Source organism: Homalodisca vitripennis, chromosome 1 (assembly GCF_021130785.1).
Source record: "Homalodisca vitripennis isolate AUS2020 chromosome 1, UT_GWSS_2.1, whole genome shotgun sequence".
Lineage (NCBI taxonomy): Eukaryota > Metazoa > Arthropoda > Insecta > Hemiptera > Cicadellidae > Homalodisca > Homalodisca vitripennis.
Genome location: NC_060207.1, coordinates 201,905,598 through 201,928,662, shown reverse-complemented (window position 1 = coordinate 201,928,662; position 23,065 = coordinate 201,905,598).

Genomic DNA, 23,065 nt, shown 5'->3' with positions numbered 1-23,065 from the left:
ATGAATTTGAAGACATTTTTGCGTACATTCAAAATTGTGTAGATACTCCAGAAAGAAAATGGTCCTAACCTTAAATTTCTGAATACAACGTCCATTTGTGATATAAGTACTAATAAAAAATGTAAATAAGGATTTGATAACAATACATTATTAGGAATAAAGATTGATTCACAACAGATACTTGCTCTGCTGGAATTCGAACCCGGATCTCTTACTTGGCGGCATTTAATATTTATTGAAATTAAAATAAAGCTATTGCTGTTTACACAAATTTAATGAATTATATATATATATATATATATATATATATATATATATATATATATATATATATATATATATATATATATATATATATATATATACATATATATATATATATATATCCACAACTAAAGGTTATACTAGATGACCCACCCTAGAAGAATGAACGGACAACAAAAACCAACGACTCTCCACTCCACTACCCAACCAACTAGACTACTTTTAACCGACCGAAATTAAAACCACACATTTAAAAATTCCCCACGACCCAACGCAACAATAGCCCCATTTAGGGCTGGACGTACAAATGACCAGTAGCCATTCTGCTTGTTGCAGAGATGCTACCTCAGAAGGGACAAGAGTCCCGGCCTACCCTCTGCCTGCCTACGGCCAGATAAAGATTTCGCCTGATTTTCTGGGAAAGGCGGAAATAAAGCGAAACTACGAAGTGTTTTTATGGAATAAATTTAGGTGTTAAATTTATGGGATTTTTAAGTCAAATGAACTGAAAAATTGAATAAAATATGTCCCAGACTTTTAAGACCATCCATAACTGCGATATCACACAAAATATGCAAAATTCAGTCTCGACAAAACATACTTTGTTTAGATTTGAAGTACATTAACTTCATCAAATAGGTAATAAACACGCAAACTTTTTAACCAAAACTTGTAGATAGTTTAATTCTGAAGAGAGTGATGTAAAATAGACCAAAAAATTATGGTTGCCTGTAAAGTCGGTTTTACGGGCGAAGATTTTACGTGACAACGTCTTTTTCTCGGTAGAATATTTATTGATATGAATATTATTAAATTGCACAATAGGAAACAAGGAATTGAATGAAAATAAGAATTGCACAAATTTTAACTATAGAAATATATTTTGTTTACTAAAACATTGTACATAATTTGAAATTAATTAAAATTTGTTATTGTAAATGGTAAAGTTGAATAAAACATTTACTAAAATTGGAATTTGAAATTCTTGCTAAACACAGTTAAATTCTAACTCCGCGCGTGGTGATTGGTCGGTTTAGTTCGTTTGTTTGGTCGCACTGTTTATGACAGGTTAGAGGTTATAATTTGTTATTTTAAATGTTTGACTAGCAATACGCGCTGTTTCTTCTCAATCGACTGAATTACGATTGATTGCAGAGTGATTTAAACTAATAATTTTCTTAACACTATCAACATTTGTCAATAGTATGACATAACCTATAAACTCAGTTTCTCAACTTTTGTGTCAATCTAACAATTAAATCAATCAATCATAGTTTACGATAATGAAATATCAGTGTACAATTATTTACCTTTATTGTTGTAGTTGTTGTAAATGACGAATCTAAGTACTCCACATTTTCACGAATAAACATAGTTATCTGCTTTATCCCGTGCGGCGGACCCACAGTTATCTGCTTTATCCCGTGCGGCGGACCCACTGGACGGGCATCGTAACGTTACCGGGCGTTACACTTTTTCATGAGTGACTCCGAGCCGCAACCTAATTTAAGACGTTGTCACGTCAATAATAAACATACACAACGTTTAAAAAATTAACGTTAAATTAATGACATTTTAAACCAACGATGTCTTCTTTCAGACTTTCCAGAGAAAGCGATTGTCACTATTTTATCACTCAATTACATTATAAATATATCTGTTAGTTTGGCCGAGTTTATCCACTAACTCACAGGTTTAGTTTCAGTCAATCAATGATCGCGTGTGAAAACCCGCCCAAGTAATCGATTATCTCGAAGCTGACCAGACAATTCGATGGCTTTAATCGAGTTTGATGACATCGATCACGCTATTTGATATATCAGTCAGTGACACTGCAACAACAATTGGGTCAGTTGGACCCTTCATTGACGACGTTTATGTACTCAGTTTTGATGCGAACATTCAAAGAACATCATATTCCAGTGTTTTTCTGAGACGTCTTTGCAAGCCAATGCTTAAACACGTTGCAGATTTTTTAGATATAAGAACTGACAGTAGCATATGGAAATTTAGATGCCATATTACTAATATTATTTAACGTAAAAGTGTGTATATATTTCTTTCTTCCACTGTCTTCCATCTAGCAAAGCCAACTAAAAGGGCCGAGTTAAAGTTTTGTTGAACTAAGTTGTTAACTTAGGCAACATCACCGTTATTATACTAATGTTGTATCATACTATCGCAGTATCTTATATTTATTAATGAAATATTTATATTAGAGACTGACAATAATTATGTGTCTTCATTAGGAGAAACCATTCACCACGTATGGGCTGAAATATAAAAGCATGTGTTTTTACAAAATTACCAAAGGGATTCGCTTCACAGATATTTAAATGTCCCAATTATTTTCGTGGTAATGTGTTAAGAAATAGTAAAACATTGATTTAAATTTAGTTTTCAAGTAATAAACCACATTTTAACCCATTCCGTAATTATTTTCTGCTCAGTATATAAGAAAATTGAAGATTTAAACTGAATGATGCTTTTTAAATGCATATAAAAGTAAAGTACACAGTGTCTGCCTAAGTCTACTACAAATAGCGGTAGTAAAGTATCTAACTTTTACTATATGTGGCACCATTTACGAACAGGGCTAGTGAAACCAAAACTACTAACGCCAGAAACCCCGAGATCAACGACCTTAGTAACAATGCCAGTTTCCAATGTTTTGAATAGATTTGACATTTTAATAGCTTTTTATGAACTCATAAACATGAGTTGGTTGACTATCTGAAAAGTACATTAGATAACGTAAGTGGCTCAGGAAACCGTCAATATCCACACTACTATCTAACAAGTTATTCTAATTTGGCTATTCAGTATAAAGACCGAACTTAAGCATTTCTCAACAAAAAAGGTGGCCACGAATTATTGGTTTAAATGTTGAAAAATACCTGACAAACTCATTGCAGGCCAAGGGATTACTAAATTAGCATCTGTATAAATACGAGTAAATAACAAATAATTTATCAGAAGTTAAGTAATTTAACATAGTTTTCAATGAAATCCATCATTCCTTACACATGTGGAGTTTCTAGCCAACTAGAATGTTCATTCAGCAACAACGTGTCTTTACTAAACTAATTATTGATTTAAATATTTTAAATAGTGTGTGGACAAATTTAAATATAAACTCAAATCTTTTGTTCAGACGAGATAAATTATTTTTCTCTCTAATTTTTTATCTCAATTGTAAAGTAAGCACCCTTATTTTTCAATTCTAAAGGGATGTATTAAAACTGTAACTATATTGATTATCATTAAATCAATGTATCCATAATTGTATGCAATCCTACAAAAAGTTAAATCACGTTCTCGTTGTCTCTAGGTATAGATACTTATTTAGACACTCCCTGGAATAAAGCGATTCTATGGCAATGTATTTTGTTACTATTGCGATTAAGCCTCAAAAAACAATAAAGACGTAAGGAACCAACGTTCTCCAAATAAAACATCTAAAGTACTTAAGAAAACCGGAATTCCCCTTTTGCAACAATAGAAGCGGAAGTAGCCTATATTCTAGGTAACATACCTGTTCGGCGGGGGCCATCATTGTGGTGTGTTGTGGCGCCAGCTGTTGCCAAGTAACTAGGTCGTCGATGATCAACAGGTAGCAAATACATCACAAATGGGTGCAAGTGTAATATAGAGCGCGTTACAATCCTACTGTAATATCATAACACTCACCTACTAAAATAGTAGTTTGACATGCAAAATCAAGTATTAATGAATTCGACAAGGAGGATAACTTTTGGGGAGAGATGGAAAAATACAAGGTCCTGGACTTAATGAAAACTGGACTTACTGAAGCCTAGCCAAATCGCACACTAGTACGTTCATAAACGTGGAACTAAAGATCAGAGTATGAAAAAAGACAGACCTTGACGCAATAGTAGGCTAACAGTCGCGATACAAATTAAGCACCCAACCTAAAACGAGGCGGATAGACAATGGCATCGAACACAAGTTCGTTAACAAACGCGGAAATAACGATCGTAGTTCGAACAAAGGTAGAACTTGATGCAATAAGATCAGTTGGGATACAAGTGAACACACAAATTAACAAGGCGGATAGGCATAAAAATAAGTAACACCATATGAACGTGAAACTGACGATCGTAGTACGAAGATGGACTTATAGTATCAAATAACGAATGCGTTAGTTTCACACACACATAAATGCAGGGATTAGGACTTTATCATATAGTGATCAGCAGGGCCGCCCACGGGGGGGAGCAATGGCGCAAGTTGCGCCATTGAAACAAAAATTAGGGGGGAATGAAAATTTTGGGGGGGAGAACTTTAAAAAGCGGGTTTCGGATATGTTATTTACAAAGTTAAAAAAAATGTACAAGTTTGCAGTAGTTTTAACAAATTAAAGCCGTGAGAGGAAAAAAAATAAATAAAAGCAAATTAAACTTTGCACTTCAAACGAGGCGAATGCAGTAGTTCTATTTTAGACCAACAACAGACCCCCGCCCCCGCCTTGCAAAGGTCATTGTCAAGGGGAAGTCCACGCACCTCATCCCTTCCGCGCCGCCCAGTGCTCAGTCAGTCACGCATTGTCTTCAAGTGTAGTGTGTAGTGTGTAAACATAACCTCAACACAACACAATAATTAGTGTCTTTACGAACGTAGTGACCACTTGAATGTCGTGTGTGCGTTTCTGTTTCGTTTTTGTTATACGACTTTAGTATTAAGTAGCAACTATATTTCTGTGCTAACTATAACTTTTGTTTTTATAGAATTAAATAATGCCTCATAAATTAAAAAAGGCATTCAAATATAAGTGTTTGGAACTAATGTTCAATACGGCGCACCGCCATGACAAGTGGCTAGACACACTGTAAAAAGAAACACCTCTATAAGTTCAAAAACAATATTGATATAAAATATAAAATAACAGAGGAGAAAGAAGGTGATGGACCTTGGATACCCTACATGGGACGTGAAGAACGTTCTACTTTAACTATGGACGACGAACCTCAACCATCAAATCTGCGCAATCATCGGCTATTGAAAGGTACCGCAATATTACAGTAAAAAAAGTCCATTATCTTAGTTTGTTCAATTTTATAAGGAGGGAGTAAACACATATAGGCTATGCTCTATTAATGACTCACCCCTAAAGCTTTCAAAACATTAAAAACCTTTCTAAGTAACAATTAATTAAGGTATTGAAGGCCATAGAAAAGGACAAAGCTTATAAAAGAAGACTAAAAAATGATTAAAAAACTTCAAAATGCAAGTAAATATTATACTGTATTGAAGAGATGAGGCCTGCCCTGAAATGGAAACAAGTTAAATATATGTAAATATTAGCATTTTACATTATTAACAAACATACTATCAGCCAAATATTTAAGTAGTATTGGTCCAATACGTAATAAGCAAAAGCATCTAATGAAATAAAAATTCAAATACAATTTAGTTTAATAATGTATAAGTCTATTGGTCTATAGAGTTTTTGTAATTAAAATATCAAGATCGTTTTACTTGTTATTGTTACAGATTACAGCTTTTTCTTTGCCCCTTCTACCTATTAACACTCTCTGTATGTAGAAAGGAGTTGCTATCTTAAAAAAAAATCATTTTGTCATAATATATTTTACCACTTTAAGTATGATATTACCATTTTGAGGTGCCCTGAGACAAAAGAGGTTTCTCTAAAAATATATGGCTTTATGTGTGTTCGTTTATATATCTCCTGTTCAGTGTAGCAGAATGTGGCATATTATTGATAATAAAACTCAAAAACAGTTCTAATTAATCTGTACTTGAAAAAAGGGTTTATAGATTTTACTAAATTTTGACTAGCAGATTATTGATATAAAAAGTTTACAGTGACAGCATTTCTATATATTTAGATTGGTGGTGCCTGGGCTAGAAGACAATCCACATTCTGGAAACATCAGCTGTCCCAAGATCGCAACGACGAAGAAGTTGAGCTGCAGTGTCACCAAAGAGGAGATGGATCTAAATATACGCCTCTAATACTTGTTCACGATAAAGAAATTGAACTTCCAACGTCCTCCATGGAAACTAGCCTGCTAATTTCAACACCAGAAAGATTAAGACGAAGTTTTTTAAAAAAATATAGAGGACAACATACCCACAGAGAAGATACCTGAACCTATTACTTTGACCGAACTTCAATTCTCTACAATCGATCCTACAGATCCAGCATTTTTATGCAAACAAAAGACTCTCTGCTGAACTAATTAACGAAAGCACTAAAGCTGGAATCGCAAGACTTAAGTATAATAGATTTTCCCTTTCTCATCCGGTAGAAAACTCAACCCAAAAGTTAAAAAAAGTCTTTTACCTAGTTGGAACAACCAAAGATAGGAAAGTGGCTTGTTTACAGTAGACATTCTGATGCTGTATTTTGTTTGCATTGTTTGATATTTGCTTTGCCATCAGAAAGAACAATTTGGGGTACCACAGGTTATAGGGGTTGGACGGATCATAGAGGAGATCGAGATATTGAACTTCATGAAAAATCAAAAATCCATATTTCTTCTCAAATTGGTAAATTGCAATGGATATCCAAAAAAAGAGTTGATACTGATTTGACTGAGCTGATAAATTAGTCAGTCATCAACCGTGAGGTTCTATCGGTCGTTATAGACTGCTGTCGGTATCTGACCGAGGAGATGTTGGCTTTTCAAAATAAAAAGGCCTCTAAACGGAAAACTAGTAAATTTATTTCGATTGCTTGCTAAGTATAACCCAGACGCAAGAGTTTATTTGGAGAAGCTTGATAAGTCAAAAGAAAAGAAAACTAAACTTGGTTCTAATTTTCTGAGTTACAAAAACATTTATGATTTAATAAATCTCATGAATAGAATTGTTGTTTCAAGAATAATTGTGGATCATGTTAATGAAACTAATACGTATTCTATAATTCTTGACTCCACACAAGATGTTAGCAAGAAGGAATGCACAACAGTGCTAATTTGATATGTCGATCACAGAGATACATTCGGAGAAATCAAAGAGAATGTGAAGCCAGAAGAGCGGCTTGTTAACGTTTTTACTAGCGGAGACACAACTGGCAAAAACTTATCAATTGAGCTATTAAAAAACTCTCCAGGAAATTGGATTTAATAAGAATGGTATGATTGGGCAGAGCATGGATGGTGCGGGAAAACATGCGTGGTCCATTTAGTGGGGTCAAATCATTTGTCCTCAAGGAATGCCCTAAAGCATTCTACATTTGGTGTTGTTCGCATAGATTTGCCTTAGTTGTCGAAAAAATCAATGGAATTGTGCCCACAAATAAGGGACATGTTCTCAACTCTGCAAGAACTGTACAATTTCATGTCTGGACATAAAAGACATCATATTTTTCGTAGAGAAGTTAGAAAAAGGTCCATGTCAGACTAGAAAAAACGCGTTTGAAAAGAGTCAATACGACAAGGTGGTCAAGCAAAAAAAACGATGCCGTAAAAAACCGTTATAACTTGCTATGATGTCCTAAGAGAAACCCTGGAAGACATATCTGATAACACTCAATCTGAAACGGACTCAAGAACATCAGCACAAGGACTTCTGAAAGCACTATTTGATTATGAATCTGCTGCAGTTATGATCATTTGCTGCCGAACTATTCAAAATTCTGGTCAACAGTGACTGTTTGTTTACAGTCTAAAAATTATTGGCTATGGAATGATTCCGACAGAGGTGTCTGAAACTATTTCTAAACTCCAATCTATGAGAACCGACGAGGGATGGGACAAAATGGTGGGCAGTATTAATCATTTTCCTCAAGAACACAATCTCCAGAAAACTTCAAACAAACGAATCCGAAAGAGAAAAAGATTCATGGACGAACTTGCCATTGATGAAATAATATTAGATCCTATGGCAAAACTGAGGACAGAAGTCTTCTTTATAGTGATTGATTCCGTGATCACACAACTACATGATCGTTTTCCTGAAAGGTCATTAAATTTTGTGCAGCAAATGACTCATTTTTTCTCACGAAAAGCTGCTAAACACTGGGGACGACACCCTAAACCCAGACATTGTCAGTGACCCTGTGTGGTTACTATGGATTGGATACGAGAAACTTTGTGAGGAGTTTGATGTTTTCAGGCAGTTATACAAAGGCAGCTATCAAAATATTGACCTGTCAGATGTCCTTTCTTCAAAAGATGATAAATACAAAATGCAAGACTAACCAATGAAGAAGTTGAAGTTGAAACCCAAGATTCTTCTGATGAAACATTGGATTGTACAAGTACAATTGCAAAGCAACGATAATCTTGATCAATGGATCAAGAAGGGCTTTATAAGACCCTATCGCTGTTTATTGAACATATCTGGGTTTCCATATTTGACATCATTGTATCAGATAATTCTCGCCCTGCCAGCAACAAGTTGCTCAGCTGAAAGAGCAATGAGCAAACTTAAAATCGTTAAAAATAGATTGAGAAGCAGTATGGGTGATACCTGGTTATCTGATATGTTGGTTTTGGCATCCGAAAAGGATATTTTACAATCAATTCCAAACAGTGAGATCATAGACAAATTTGGCATTTCAAGTGAGAACAGGAAAAAACTGCTGCTTTATAAAGACTATCAAGGGTAATAAAGGGTTAAGTTCATCAAGTTAGTTACCTTTTTGAAATACCTCTAGCCATTTTGACTTTTAATTATAGTACTGTACATTGATTTATTATATTGTATGGGCATATGTGTTGTTTATACATTTTATTAAAAAAAAATTGACAATAATTATACTGTATAATTTATACACCCCCATGAATGGTAAATTTCTTTGGGGGGGAATGCGCCATAGCCTTTGAGGGGGATGGGCACCCCTGGTGATCAGTATAGTAAATAGATAATAGAAAGGGAAACGAAAAATACTATTCCAAACAACGTATAATACACTGAAATTTTCACAGAGTATTGCTTATTCAAGACAGATGTTACTAATCCGGTACTGAAAATGGCATGAGGTGGGCTAGCCCCAACCTTTGCGCTTGTGAGTGCGAAGCGACTACCTGGTACTTCAGTCTCAGTCAATATTTGCTAATACTAAAGTCATTCGTGGTACTGGATTTATTTACATTGCATCTAGTTGCAGATTCGATATGGTAATTCCTTTTGTGTATATGAGCAGACATTACCATTTGGCACTCTTTGGGTGATTAGCTCGTTTTGTGCCCAACGATGAATTTGGTGCATAGTTACTCTCAATTATTATAGAAAGTTTTTGAAACTCAAAATAGAAGCTTGTAGGACTACTGCTTAACTGAAGCTCTACATACAGTTTAAGAGAATATCGTAGACTAGAGAAAAAAACTGTGTTCTGATGGCTGATTAGGAAACATAATTATAACATTTTAGATAGATTTCAAATCAACATACAGCATTATATCGCCTAAACAAATTTGTATAGGAATATATCATTTTGGGATCAAATTTATGATTCAAATCAAAGCTTTATTAAAATTGGCAAGAACATTCTGGAAGTAAAAAATCGTTCACTGTCTGGATCTGACAATCTGATCTCTTCCTCAAGTGGATAACTAACTCAATTCATAACTACATCTAGGTTAAAATAAACAAATCATATCAGAGCTGCTTGGAACATTATGGAAGTAAAAAAATCGTTCACTGTCTGGATCTGACAATCTGATTTCTTCCTCAAGTGGATAACTAACTTAATTCAAAACTACTAAGGTTAAAATAAACAAATCATACCAGAGCTGCTTGGAACATTCTGGAAGTAAAAAAATCGTTCACTGTCTGGATCTGACAATCTGATTTCTTCCTCAAGTGGATAACTAACTTAATTCAAAACTACTAAGGTTAAAATAAACAAATCATACCAGAGCTGCTTGGAACATTCTGGAAGTAAAAAATCGTTCACTGTCTGGATCTGACAATCTGATTTCTTCCTCAAGTGGATAACTAACTTAATTCATAACTACTAAGGTTAAAATAAACAAATCATACCAGAGCTGCTTGGAGTCCAATCCAGGTTGTCACTGCACAGGTACAAGTCTTGTTTGTGTGTTTAACGATGGAAAATGTCCAAAATCATATTAGCCGTTCACGTCAATAACAAACTTAACAAAGTACTGCTTAAGCATACAGGCTGAGTGATAGTTGATCAACGTTAGTGAATAGATCACAGCAAATTTAAAAGATTTGCCTATGATAGTACCGTGCCGCTTTCCTCTTTGGCGTTACAATTTATTACGTTCTCTGTTACCGTACATCATTAGTATGTTTGGGAACTACTCTCTTATACAAGTTTCTAGACGTGTTTAAGTACATTTCTGTTCTACAGGATGTGTTCTGTTATGAAATATTTATTTTTTTACTATCATCCTTATAGTGTCGTGGGTGTGTTCAGACTTCGTAGATGTATGATCGGAAGATTTTCTACTGAACAATCAAAGCTGGCTGTTCCGCTCATTTGACATCCTGGATAAATAAGTAGTTTAAAACAACCCTAGCTTCCATACACATCTTTTAATTAGTTGTGGATCCCAATAAAACTCCTAGTTTTAATGAGTTCAGATTCGTTTCATGCTGAAGATAGGTAACCTCAGGACTGAAACTATTTACACACCCACACTACTTACTTTTGATCAATTTATGACATCTACAATATATATCCATGAATCTGAAGATGAATTAACATGGATATAAAACTAGTTTACCAACTTTGAAATAGCTTACTGGAGCATAAACAAATTGTCATTGTAATTTATGTAGACTTATGTATGGCTAAATAAAAATAGGAGCAGAACACCAATATGATCTTAATGATTATCAATATTGGCAAAATAGGAATAATTACGTTGGTTATTGTGTATACTTAATTTACAACATACATTTAACAATTCAGTGACTGAGTCAGCTGATATAACTTAGTATTTAAATTCAATTGGATTAATGGAATGAATAGTGAAAATCAGCACACATTTCAAAGGATAACATTTGTTGAATGGTATAAACCATTAAAAAAATCTAGTCTAGGAACCTGATAATGAAATTGTGAATTATTAATACACATAGCCTGATCTTATAGTAGGCCATGTAAATTATTACTGCTGAACTACAAGTGTTGATCAGATAATGTAATCGCTAATGTTCCCAGCCAGTATTAGGTTAAATTAGATTAAAGAATAAGAGATTTCAAGATTTATAATTTTTGTCACAAGAAATTCCAAATATGAGAAAAGATTAGGAACTAAAAGACACCAAATACGGAACAGGATGGAAGCTGAAAATACATGGGTTTATAGCAGAAAAAACTAGATTGATACACAGACCGAACGATCCTATACAGTATAGATTGAGTCTTGGTGCTCCCAGACCAGGCTCTAGAAATGGATCTCCTACAAGCCTGGTGGTCCTTAAGAGTAGCTTCTACATTTAAAGGTTGGAATCTCCGAAAGAACAGTTATAATCTCGGAAGCTAATGGCTCATAAAAACTAATTTATTTCAAGAAACAAGAGCTTACAGAAACCGTATTGCTGCAGGCATAATACAAAAAATATTCAAAAAGCAACCTTGAGTTCTGAATCAGTAAGAGTAGATATATGAAAGGAGTTATGAGCTATTTCAGCTTATCGTACACTAGTAGACTGGTTTTTTTTTTAAAGCGTGGTCATGATCTATTACGGAGAAAATATAGGTGTAGAAATCCGTGATATACCTTTTGTATTTAAGTCCTGTTGGTTAGTTCCAATTTTGGAGTTTGTGATTCGATTATTAGATGATCTGGCTGTGACATAACTAACACTTATCAATACAGATTTTAACATCTTCAGCAACTTGTATTAAGTATTAAAATGAATTGCGTGCTGAAGATTCTAATATATTCTCATACTCTCTTATTTTTAGGATGAACTCATTTTCTCAATTGTTTCATATGTGGACCTCAATGCTGTTTTGGACACTTGACTTTTGAGAGTCTACTGCTGGGATGTAGATGGCCAACTTGATAATTGATAGATTATCGTGATGTAGTAATTCTTTTAGAACTGTTGGCTTAAATATTCACGTTTATTTTGTAGTTCTTAATAACAAGGTCCGCTTTAGAAATATCTTGAAAATACCTGATTCGTGAGAGCATCTTACCAATGAATCCTAATTTTTCTCCCGCAATCTCTATTTAGTTATATCATAGAAGAACACTCATTCATGAGTCCATTTTGCAATACTATACCCCTTACTACGGATATCTTCTTCATCTCTTTTCTTATTAACTGTTACTATTTAGAGACCATTTAATTATTCATCTAAATACTAATAACACTAATAATACAATAGTAATAATATGATAGTATCATATTCCTATTCCCACAAGCCCTCTTTGAATAGTATTGAATGGTTTGCATGGAAAAATAAAACCAATACAGAGATCAGACTCAAAAGTACAGAGATGAAATTAATGATATTATCTTACGAGTATAAAATACATAATCACTTGTTTTACCTGAAAAGGTGTTCATTTAAGACAGCCTTATGTTGTTCTATTTAATACTTTTGACAAAAATGGGTTATATTTTGCTGATAAAAGACCATTGCAGTAAATTATTGTGTACTTCCCTGTTAGCAAGGGCACAAACCAAGTTTTTACTGTCCAAAATTTCTTTCTGTATGGTTTTTATTTAACAAAAAGGAAAAAGAAATTATTGTATATATGCAAATATTTCTCATTAAGAATGCCCTGAGTACATATTATTTCATATTCAGCTACTCAAAACAATAATGTTTTTTTAACTGATACATATAAATGTAAAAACTGTTTTATGTTACAAACGTTTACAATACCATGGCATATAAGTAAATGTTCTTTAGTACGTTTTTATTCATAACATTTTATTGTTTTATGTTCATCTAGTATTTACTATGAGTTTTAATAACATAATAAAGGAAAGTATAGATGATACACATTAGAGTAAAATGTAAACCTTAATATAAATATTATTTAGAGTCCACAGAACCAGCTCTAGAACTGGTAACAGCAGCAGTTTGACTGTGGGACTTAAAATCAAAGACACTGCAGAACTAAATTCAATAAAATTGATTAAATTAGTGCCTTATTTTATACATAAATGTACTTAAAATAATGTATACTTTGTGTGTAAATAAAAATGCATGATTTGAGTAAACAAGTTTCAATAATGTAATTACACTAATACAAAATAATTGTATGGACTAAAATTAAAACAAATGTAATTTTAAAATCATTATATAGGTAGTTACTACTTAAATTCACAACTTGGGGATGTTTCAGTGACAGCAGTTTTATCAAGAATGGAATGTTTAAGGAATATAAAACAGTGGACAAATAATTCCTGTATCAAAAAAGAAAGAATCAAGTTAAAATGCTTTAGTATAACGATCAGTTACATCTTGTTTCTCAATGCCAGTAACTTCCATGGGGGGGGGTGGGGGGGGGGGGGGGTGGGGGGGGGGGGGGGTGGGGGGGGGGGGGGGTGGGGGGGGGGGGGGGTGGGGGGGGGGGGGGGTGGGGGGGGGGTCTAATACCCATCAGTGTCGGTGGGTAAATTTAAAGCAAAGATTGGCGTTTTTCCTGAAAACCTTATGTATACGTATGATAAGTGAAACTATGTCACCTTTATTATTCTCATATTGGTGTAAGAAAAGAGTCCCCTCTTGAAATTTAACAAGAGACATACTTAATTGCGCGAAAGATAGATATACATATAAATAACATAATTATGAATAAACCTTTAACACTTTTTAAACTTTTATTTTTCTTACGATGTACATTTCGAAATCAGTGATTTCATCTTCAGGTACAAAATAAGGTTAAGTTAATTATAAAAATAAATAATTAAAACCAATTTGTCATGTGTTTTTTACTACAACATATATATATTGGACAAACCAGCCGATCCTTCAAAATTAGATTTAATGAACACATAAAGGCATTGAAAACATCATCAAATCTTCAAAATATGCAGACCATTTAAATAACACCGGCCATACACATACTAACATCGAAAACAATCTTGAAATTTTACACACACAAGCAAAAAAAAAGTCGCTTATTATCTACTTTAAAACATTTTGAAATTTACAAAAGTGCCAAAATTAATCATAATATATTATTAAATGACAAAGATTTTCTAACAAAAAATTTATTATTCGATAGACTTTTAAACAATATACATTGATCTCACATAAAATTAAATACAACAAATTTAGCCACCAAGGTAGTAAAAAACACATGACAAATTGGTTTTAATTATTTATTTTTATAATTAACTTAACCTTATTTTGTACCTGAAGATGAAATCACTGATTTCGAAATGTACATCGTAAGAAAAATAAAAGTTTAAAAAGTGTTAAAGGTTTATTCATACTATGTTATTTAATATTTATAAAACACTTTTCGAGGCTACATCTCTAACATAGATATACACTTGAAAAACTAATATCTGGACCTTTACTATGCCATGCAAAAAGACCATGAGCTTCCTAAGCAACAACATTCACTTTCACTTGGTTCCGGAGAGATTCGAAACTATAGATGATGCCTGGTCCTCTATTATTGATCTAGATCTAGTTTCTCACATTAAAATTTAGAGAAGGTAAGTGCTATAGCAATGGAGAAAATCCTTACCCTTGTACCTCACATCATCTCACTGAACCATATCCAATAGTGCCATGTCCTTCTGTGGGAGAGCCATTCGGGATCCTGATCTCGATTCGTTTCTAAATACTCCTGGAGATAGAAGGAGCTATTGTTTAGGAGCCTTGTACCTTTCAATGTTGTCCTGAAAGTAGTACTTGATGGTATCTCTACCGCTTTGCCTTCGTCAAATCACATGAATTCCCTTCACATATTACACATACTCGTAGTCTACGACTATTCATGCCCGTGTGGACTAACATTCCACTTGACGTTAGTGTCCGTCTTTTGTAACTACAGTTTCGTTGCATGTATCATGCAAGGTGGTATTTGTAATTTTTTTACTCAGAGTGAGAAACAGGGCAGAGGACTGTCTGGACCTAAGGTCCATTAGTCACGCAGATTGAGTAGACCATTATTTTCGCTAAAGTGATAACCCGCGCTGCTGTCCGGTTTTTGATGTGGCGTGTACAATGCCAGCCAGGGTCGATTGTTTGGCGACCGCGACCGATCTGAGCGGGACTGTCTCAGGCCATCTCCGGCTGCCGTTTACCAACACGGAGACAACCATTGAATGTATGCCTGAGCCAGGCTGGAGTCTTAGTTTGCTGCACACCAGAGCATGTTTGTGGAACAATTTGAAACGTTCACATGTTCACTATAATTAACTACACTTTTGCGAACAGCTTCGTTAGTGATTCTGCATGGAACATCATTTTGCCTTCAACTGAAGTTTCCTGTTTAGGGTGTTACGCTCAGGAACTGGACGTATGTTTTGTTGCCCAAAGACGACGCACCGAGTTCGCAATTTCATCTGTAGACTTTCAGTTTTGCTTAACATTTCTTTACTACATAGAAAATATCGAGTTTGGTAATTATAATTTTCCTCCGTAAGTTTTGGGTTGAGCGTCATATAAGTCTGTCAATCAGTAGGCTGGAAAAATATTTCGTCTGTATGTATGTCCGCAAGATATCTCAAGAATAAATAATAAAACTATAAGCTTGAAAGCGTGCATGAAACTTCAGCAAGAACTGTTACTGTTACACAACAATGTGTCTGGCATACATTTATATTGTATTAACACTGAATTTACAAATGCCCTACTTGGTATATTTCTTGTACTCTTTAAAGCACATGTAATGCAATCGGTCCTTACACAATTTTTTTTGTTATAGCAAATCTATCACAACCGTACGTGTTTAGTTATTACTTCTTTCCCAAACTAACATGTAATTGGAAATAATTAAACTCGTTTTAGCCCGGGGACTACACCAGGCAAGCGAACGAGCGCTTTTAAGTTTATTATCAAACCAAAGATTCCGTCCAAAGTGAAAGTGGTAGAATTACAATAAAAATTATTAGAAAATAGTCAGTGAACCACGGTTTCGCCACCAAATCACTCAAACTTACATAGAAATTATAAGCTCGGTTGGATAAGTTGATTCATTTTAGATATTCGAAGTGCACCTAGATTCTCAGTGCATATAATTAACGCGTGCGAGCCTTTGAGAAATTAATGATCTAAGTTCAAATTTAAATGTATTTTATTAAAAAGGAACAATACTCAAAAAATGTAACAAAAGTCATTGGTAGACAAATCGTTCTTTAGCCTATAACTTAATTATACTATAGTTTCATTCAATAAACATCCATTTACAACATTTCATTCACTTCTCTTCACACGGAAACCAAGCAACACAGCTAGTGAATTAATTTATGTTACTAGCGGCTTGCCAAGAACTCCTCAAGGGAGTAAAAGATGTTTGCTACCAATAAGTGTTTTTTAATAAAGTCTTGAAATGATTTTCATTTTTCATTGCTTGATGTCCCAAAAATACTATTTTATAAGCCCGACACGAACCTCTTCTAGACGGTTTTTCAATGTTGCTGAAGTCAACGGTTGTTCCTTCCCCTAGCAATGTACTGGTGGATATCTCTGTCATGAGTCTAATGATATACAAATCAGCAGTACATGAATACCTCGAGACTATAAAAGAAGGGTGGTGTCCATCATCAATTCCGAGGTCCTACACAACTTTCTAACATTTGTTTTTGAAATGAATTTCACTACTTTCTTTAAAGCTTAAAGACTCATTTAAACGACAAAGGAACCATGTGGACCGGACTAAGACAAAGTATGCCAAGTTTAGAACCTTAGTGTTGCCAACTTACGCAGGACAATACCAATATTATTAGTAAATATAAAGAAATAAAACCGTTCTTAAAGAGTTTACGTATGCTAGGAGTTTTCAATCTTTTATCGAAAAACTATCGTGTCAACAAGAAAAATGTCGATTAAAATGGAATACATTTAAAACTTTTAAAATTAATTTATAAGATAGAATTTGAAAAAATGAACGTTACCTTTAATTTAAACTATATGTTTTCATATATATAGTCGTCCTAATAGTAGGACATAATTAATTACTAATCTCCTAAAACCTTACTTTCGATTTCCAACAATGGGGACGGTAGGGTGCATCTGTTTCAATGTCGAGTCAACTTTTCGCGAATCGGTCGGCCTGATACAATAACCTATTACGGTTAAAATGATGAAAACCAGTTGAGGCTGACATTTAGTAAGGCCAGGTAAACAACACTGGATAAGACCTTGCAATGTGTAGGCACTCTCGTAGATAATACTGCGTAAGACTTTGCAAATTGTAGGCACTGCACTTTTCAGAAAACTACAGTTTAAGGCCGATGTTCTGTCATTCATTTTTATTGTAATGTGTTAAAGATAACCAAACTTAGAGAACCAATAAATAAAATATTTTAATTCAATATTAAGATTGTATAATTTTAGCCTTTTTCTTCCTCTTGTTACCAGTCACTTTTGCACTGATAGACAAATGAATAATAATTAAACATAAACAGCGCTCGCTGAGTGCTATTATTTTTAATTAAACCAAGAAACTCCTCGGCTCGCTTTGTCGGCAGACCGTGTGCTAACTTATTTTATTTTCCATAACATTGTCAATTTCCTGAAATTAATATACCTTAGCCTTATACTTACAAAAAAGTCTGCTAGATGATTTTGTTTTTAAACTTTATGCAAAGTATGAGGTTCAGAAGGATGAAAGACTCTATTTAAGATTACAAAGTTCAGTGTACTAAACCTTATTACTAGATTTGTGACGGAACTTATAAATCCAAAGTTGGTTGATTGCCCGTCACAGCGTAGTTTTTAAAGTGAAAGCACCACATATTGATGTAAATACTGTGTCCATATCCATATTGTTACACTAGACTGTGACGAGTTAACAATTAATTGATAAATTACAGATCATTTTTCAATTTTTTCTTGTACATAAATCATTAATGAAAAATATAAATTATATTTTTTGCGATGTTGTGTTTTAAAAGAAACGCAATGGTGTTTATCAACTAAAGTTGAGGAATTACTAACCTTCTCGAAATTGGTTTTTTATATTGTCATTTCATGTATGCGTTAGTGTTTTAATATACAGGATATTTATGAAACTCTCCGGAGAATTTTTCTGGGGATTCGTTCTTAAAATCAAGGGAAAAATGTAGCCTAATATAAAACATGGGTCATAAAAACTCAGTTAATCAACTGTACATCTATATGTGTTTTTTAGATTTGATTTCATTCTTTTAGAAACTAGAAAGGATTATAAATATTAAATTTTAAACTCTACCTATTACCGAATAGAGGGAGAGTTTAAAAAAAGTATCGTTGCTCAGATGTTTACTCAATTATTTTGAACATTTAGTTCAAAATTCAAGATTTTAAGGAATATTCGTATTTGGTTTCATTTCTGGGATTTATAATACTGTAATTAAAAACAACAATTCGACGCTCATTTAATTACTTTTTTTATTAAATTTTTACCGTGTTTCTATTCTATACATCAATTTCGTCTATGGGTTTGAATTCGAATTGATTTTCTTGACATTATACACCAAAACAACAAATTAATCCAGATCCAGTAATAATAACAAACTTAACGTTTATCTATTGGAGTCCAGTATTATTTTAGAAGGTTGTTATAATGATGGACACACATTAGTAATGTAAATTGTGGCAGAATACTATTATAATTATAAGTCATCGTCAATAGTAAACTTTAACAAAGAAGAGTATCGTAATAATACTTTTATCTGGGATAGAATATAAAATGTATGCATCGACATTCCACATAACTTGCTTCCTATTAAGGCGCAATAAAATGTTAATTACCCCCGTTGGTAATTACCCAGGCGAGTATGCGCGCTTTGCGCTGTGTTGCGCGGATTCCTTTTGTCACAGACCGTCCAAGGCTTCTGTGCCAATTTTACATCTCAAGCCGAATCACGGCAGCCAATAGGGCGCCGCCGGCAATTTGATTTCGAGAGCTGAAAGCTTGCTTTATGAAATACAAATCCGTACAAGTGACGCGTGCTGACTCTTACAGCGGCACTTTGGCGTTGTAAACAACGGCTACACGGGGAAATATATTTGCTGGGCTAGTTTTTTCAATGCAATGTTCCGATGTAGAAATAACCCTAACTAAATATAGGTTGCATATAAATAACAAACGTGTTGTGAGTATTAATAAATTCTATTACACCTTCACTGCGACACTAGTCATGTACCGACTTTAATACAACCGGGGGGTAGTATAATGGAGCGCCTATGTATGAAAAATAATTATCAGTGATTTTAACCCTACAGTTTAGAATTTGATTTGATAGACGCGTTACAGAATGATTAATATTGGAAAAATATTAATTATATTATATAACTAAAAGAAACCAAAACTGTTTTATTCATTTTCAAGAATCAAGAATTAAGAATTTTTATTGTCTTTAAACACATTGTGCAATTGACAAAGTCAGATTTACAATGTAACATTCTCTTAATATAAATATAAATCTCTGTCTAAGGGACAGTTGTCAAATACTTTGTAGTTACCTATAAGGTGATAACAGGTAACAATGTAGTTATAATAATTAAATAAATAATATATATATATATATATATATATATATATATATATATATATAAAATCTATACTAAAACTATGATACCAATAACACATACATACACTTAATACACAAACAGAAATAAATAGAATAAAAAAAAATATCCATGTAGTTTAAGATTTATAGTGCTAGTATCACAGGTTAAAACACTATCAACAGAATAAAATATATTCTCTTTTAACCAGCTTTCCACTACTATTTTAAATCTTTTTATAGGTACAGACCAAGCTGTTTCCGGTAATTTGTTAAATAGAATAATTTTCATATATATGAATTTCATATATATCCTTTATTCTTTAGGATAATTTCTACATAAGTGATAACTTGCAAGAAAATAACGACAGTAATTGAAGATTTAATTTATTTTATTGGAAAAATTATTGTAAAGGGGTTACACCAATTAGGTAGATACACTGAACATTATTCCACGAGAATACGTTAATTTGCATTAGTCAGAGAATATTGCTGAAGTATTTGCTACTTAAATGTCTATGTAATCCAAAGAATCTCTCAAAAACAATTCCAAAGTAAGAAACATTTAGTTGCTTGTTGGTCAATGCAGAATATTTTACTAAATTCTTTAAACATTTTTTAATTGGAGTTTCCTAATAGATTATTTTTCTATGTGATTACGAGAAGTTAGGCTAGCTATTATAGCTCATTTATAAATAGTTCACTCCATTAATAATAATGTTTTTTTATTCTTACTGAGTGGTTTCATAAAGGAATTTCCTGTCTGGACTTTCAGCTCAACTATATTCATACACAAGTTAAAGGTGATAGGTCTTTAGTTCACGGGCAAATACTATGTACAGGTCACTAAGCTGTATAAAATGTTTACCTCAGCTTATAAACATCTGTGAATTTTACGTAATGATTGTAACCCTAAGTGCAATAGATTCTACCGAACTACGTTCTGTAGATAAAAACATTCGCTCTTTATTAGACTGGGCAGTAGCGTATTGACAACAAAATTTGCATTAAATAAATATAAAATAAACGTAGACATTGAAGTCATCTTATGTTACGAACCCTATTTACGGAGAGGGCTGGTAAAATGAATATTCTGTCTCTCTGTTTATTTGTCTGTCCACAGGATGTCTCAAAAAATTGAGAAGCTGAAGGCTTGTAAGTTTTCATAAAATTGCATACGCATGATCGAGTTCGCGTTGATCAATCAATAAAATTCGAATCTGAAATCTCTGATCAAGCGAATTACGATTATACCTGACAACTTTGACTTAGTCGTACGAACTTCAATAGTTGGAACTAGACGCACTAGAGATGCAGTGTATGTAGGTCTAATAGTCTCTCCGCTTACCTCGTTTTTGGGGTCGGGTAGATAAAAGGATATCATTAAGGTACCCGCGCAGCGCCTCTCTCTCATTTCTTCCCTCTCCCAATTATATAATCCCTTGTTTCCGAATGAAATTGATGGATATTGGTATATTTATCACTCAAAGTAGTGTTTCTGAAAGGGGGATGTGTATGTAAGATAATTACAATACTTTTTGTTGATGAATTCCCAAAAACAAATAGGCCTAAGTATAAAATACGTATCTGCTGTGCAATCACACAAATCGATTGTAAACTACAAGGAGTAGATTTACTTGGGAGCAAGTTACGCCATCAAAGTTATCAGCAGTAAATACCACTGTGTGACCTTTGAGCTTTATTCCTTTGGCAGCTCAATGATGTGAATGAGATTTGTCACGAAGGTGGTGAAATGCCTTTGTCCTGCCGTGTTTACCTCGCCCGCGCCTCGACTCCAAATCCCCTCATCAGGCTGGTCGGGCTTGGAGAATAGGTTTGTTACTTGTTGGTGACATTGAAATCCCACGCGGAGGACTTTGATTAAATTCGCTACTATCAAACCTGTTACAAAAGAAACAAGTAACACATAGACATATAGTAGTATTTTATGTCATGAACCATTTCTCACAATCATTTCAACTGCTGTTGAAAAAAGTATAGGTTTATAATATACAAAGTAAAATGGTTGATAATTAATTTAAAATTACATTTCGTGAATGTGATCTAAGTTTACCAATAGAAATAAATTACTATCATATATTTCACGCTTAAAATATAGGACAGATCTGGATGCAAACTGCTATATCCAAAGCGTGAGAAACACCTACTTCTACCATCTTATGCCTGAATATTAAAAAGGGTAAAAGATTGATTCTCGAGTGCGGGACCTTTAGAAAACACTTGTTCGGGTTACAAACCAATTGTACAGTTACTGAGGTCCTCTTTCTGGCAAAATAATTTACCCATAAACTAGCTTTGTATCTTGGATTTTAATTTTTGAGTCTTGCAAATGTCCTTCATAATTCTTCCATCGTCAAAAGCAAACTCCAAGCAAGGGATCTTTGATTTACTTTCCTTATACATTAAATTAATGGCTTCTCAACAAAGAGTTATATTATATGATATTTAATAATTACATTGTAAATAAATCTTACAATGGAGAATTATTTTAATGGCTCTACAGTTTCATCATGCTACACTGTTTCCGTATATTGGTACTACGATTTCAACGAATCCTATCGATTTGCGTGCTTCGATAACGTTTTTACAGTACGTGCATTCTTACTTTTAGTATAACTGCCCACTTCGAGTGGACTTCAGACTACTTCTTTTGGTAGGCTATGGATGAATGTTTTGCAAGGGGGAAAACTTTCGTTTCGCGTCACGCTTGTTCGCTCTGTAGCCACTAGGTGGGGAGGGGCAACGCGGCCATTTTGATGTCAGGCAGGGCGGGGTCCACCCAAACGGTCCAAGGAACAAGCGATCCAATTTTTCTATTGGAAAACACTAAGTACAAATCAGAGGGCAGAATGGCGGTGGGGGCGTGGTTTACGCAACCTCAAAAGGGGGTTCACCCAAACGGTCCAAGAAACAACCGATCCAGCTCCGCCCATAACAAAAATATACCGATCCAGCTCAAACGATATTATGTCTCAAACCACTTCAGCACTATCAAATGTTTAAGGAGAGATCTAAATAGACATAAATAATAAACTAAGTGAAGTAATAAATACATTTCTCAATAGGTTTCCTTCCTTGCTCTTTTCATTTTGAACCAAACCACGTGTCGCGTACCTTATAATATAATATTTGATTAAGAAATGAATATATGAAGCATATTGCAGTATACAAATTG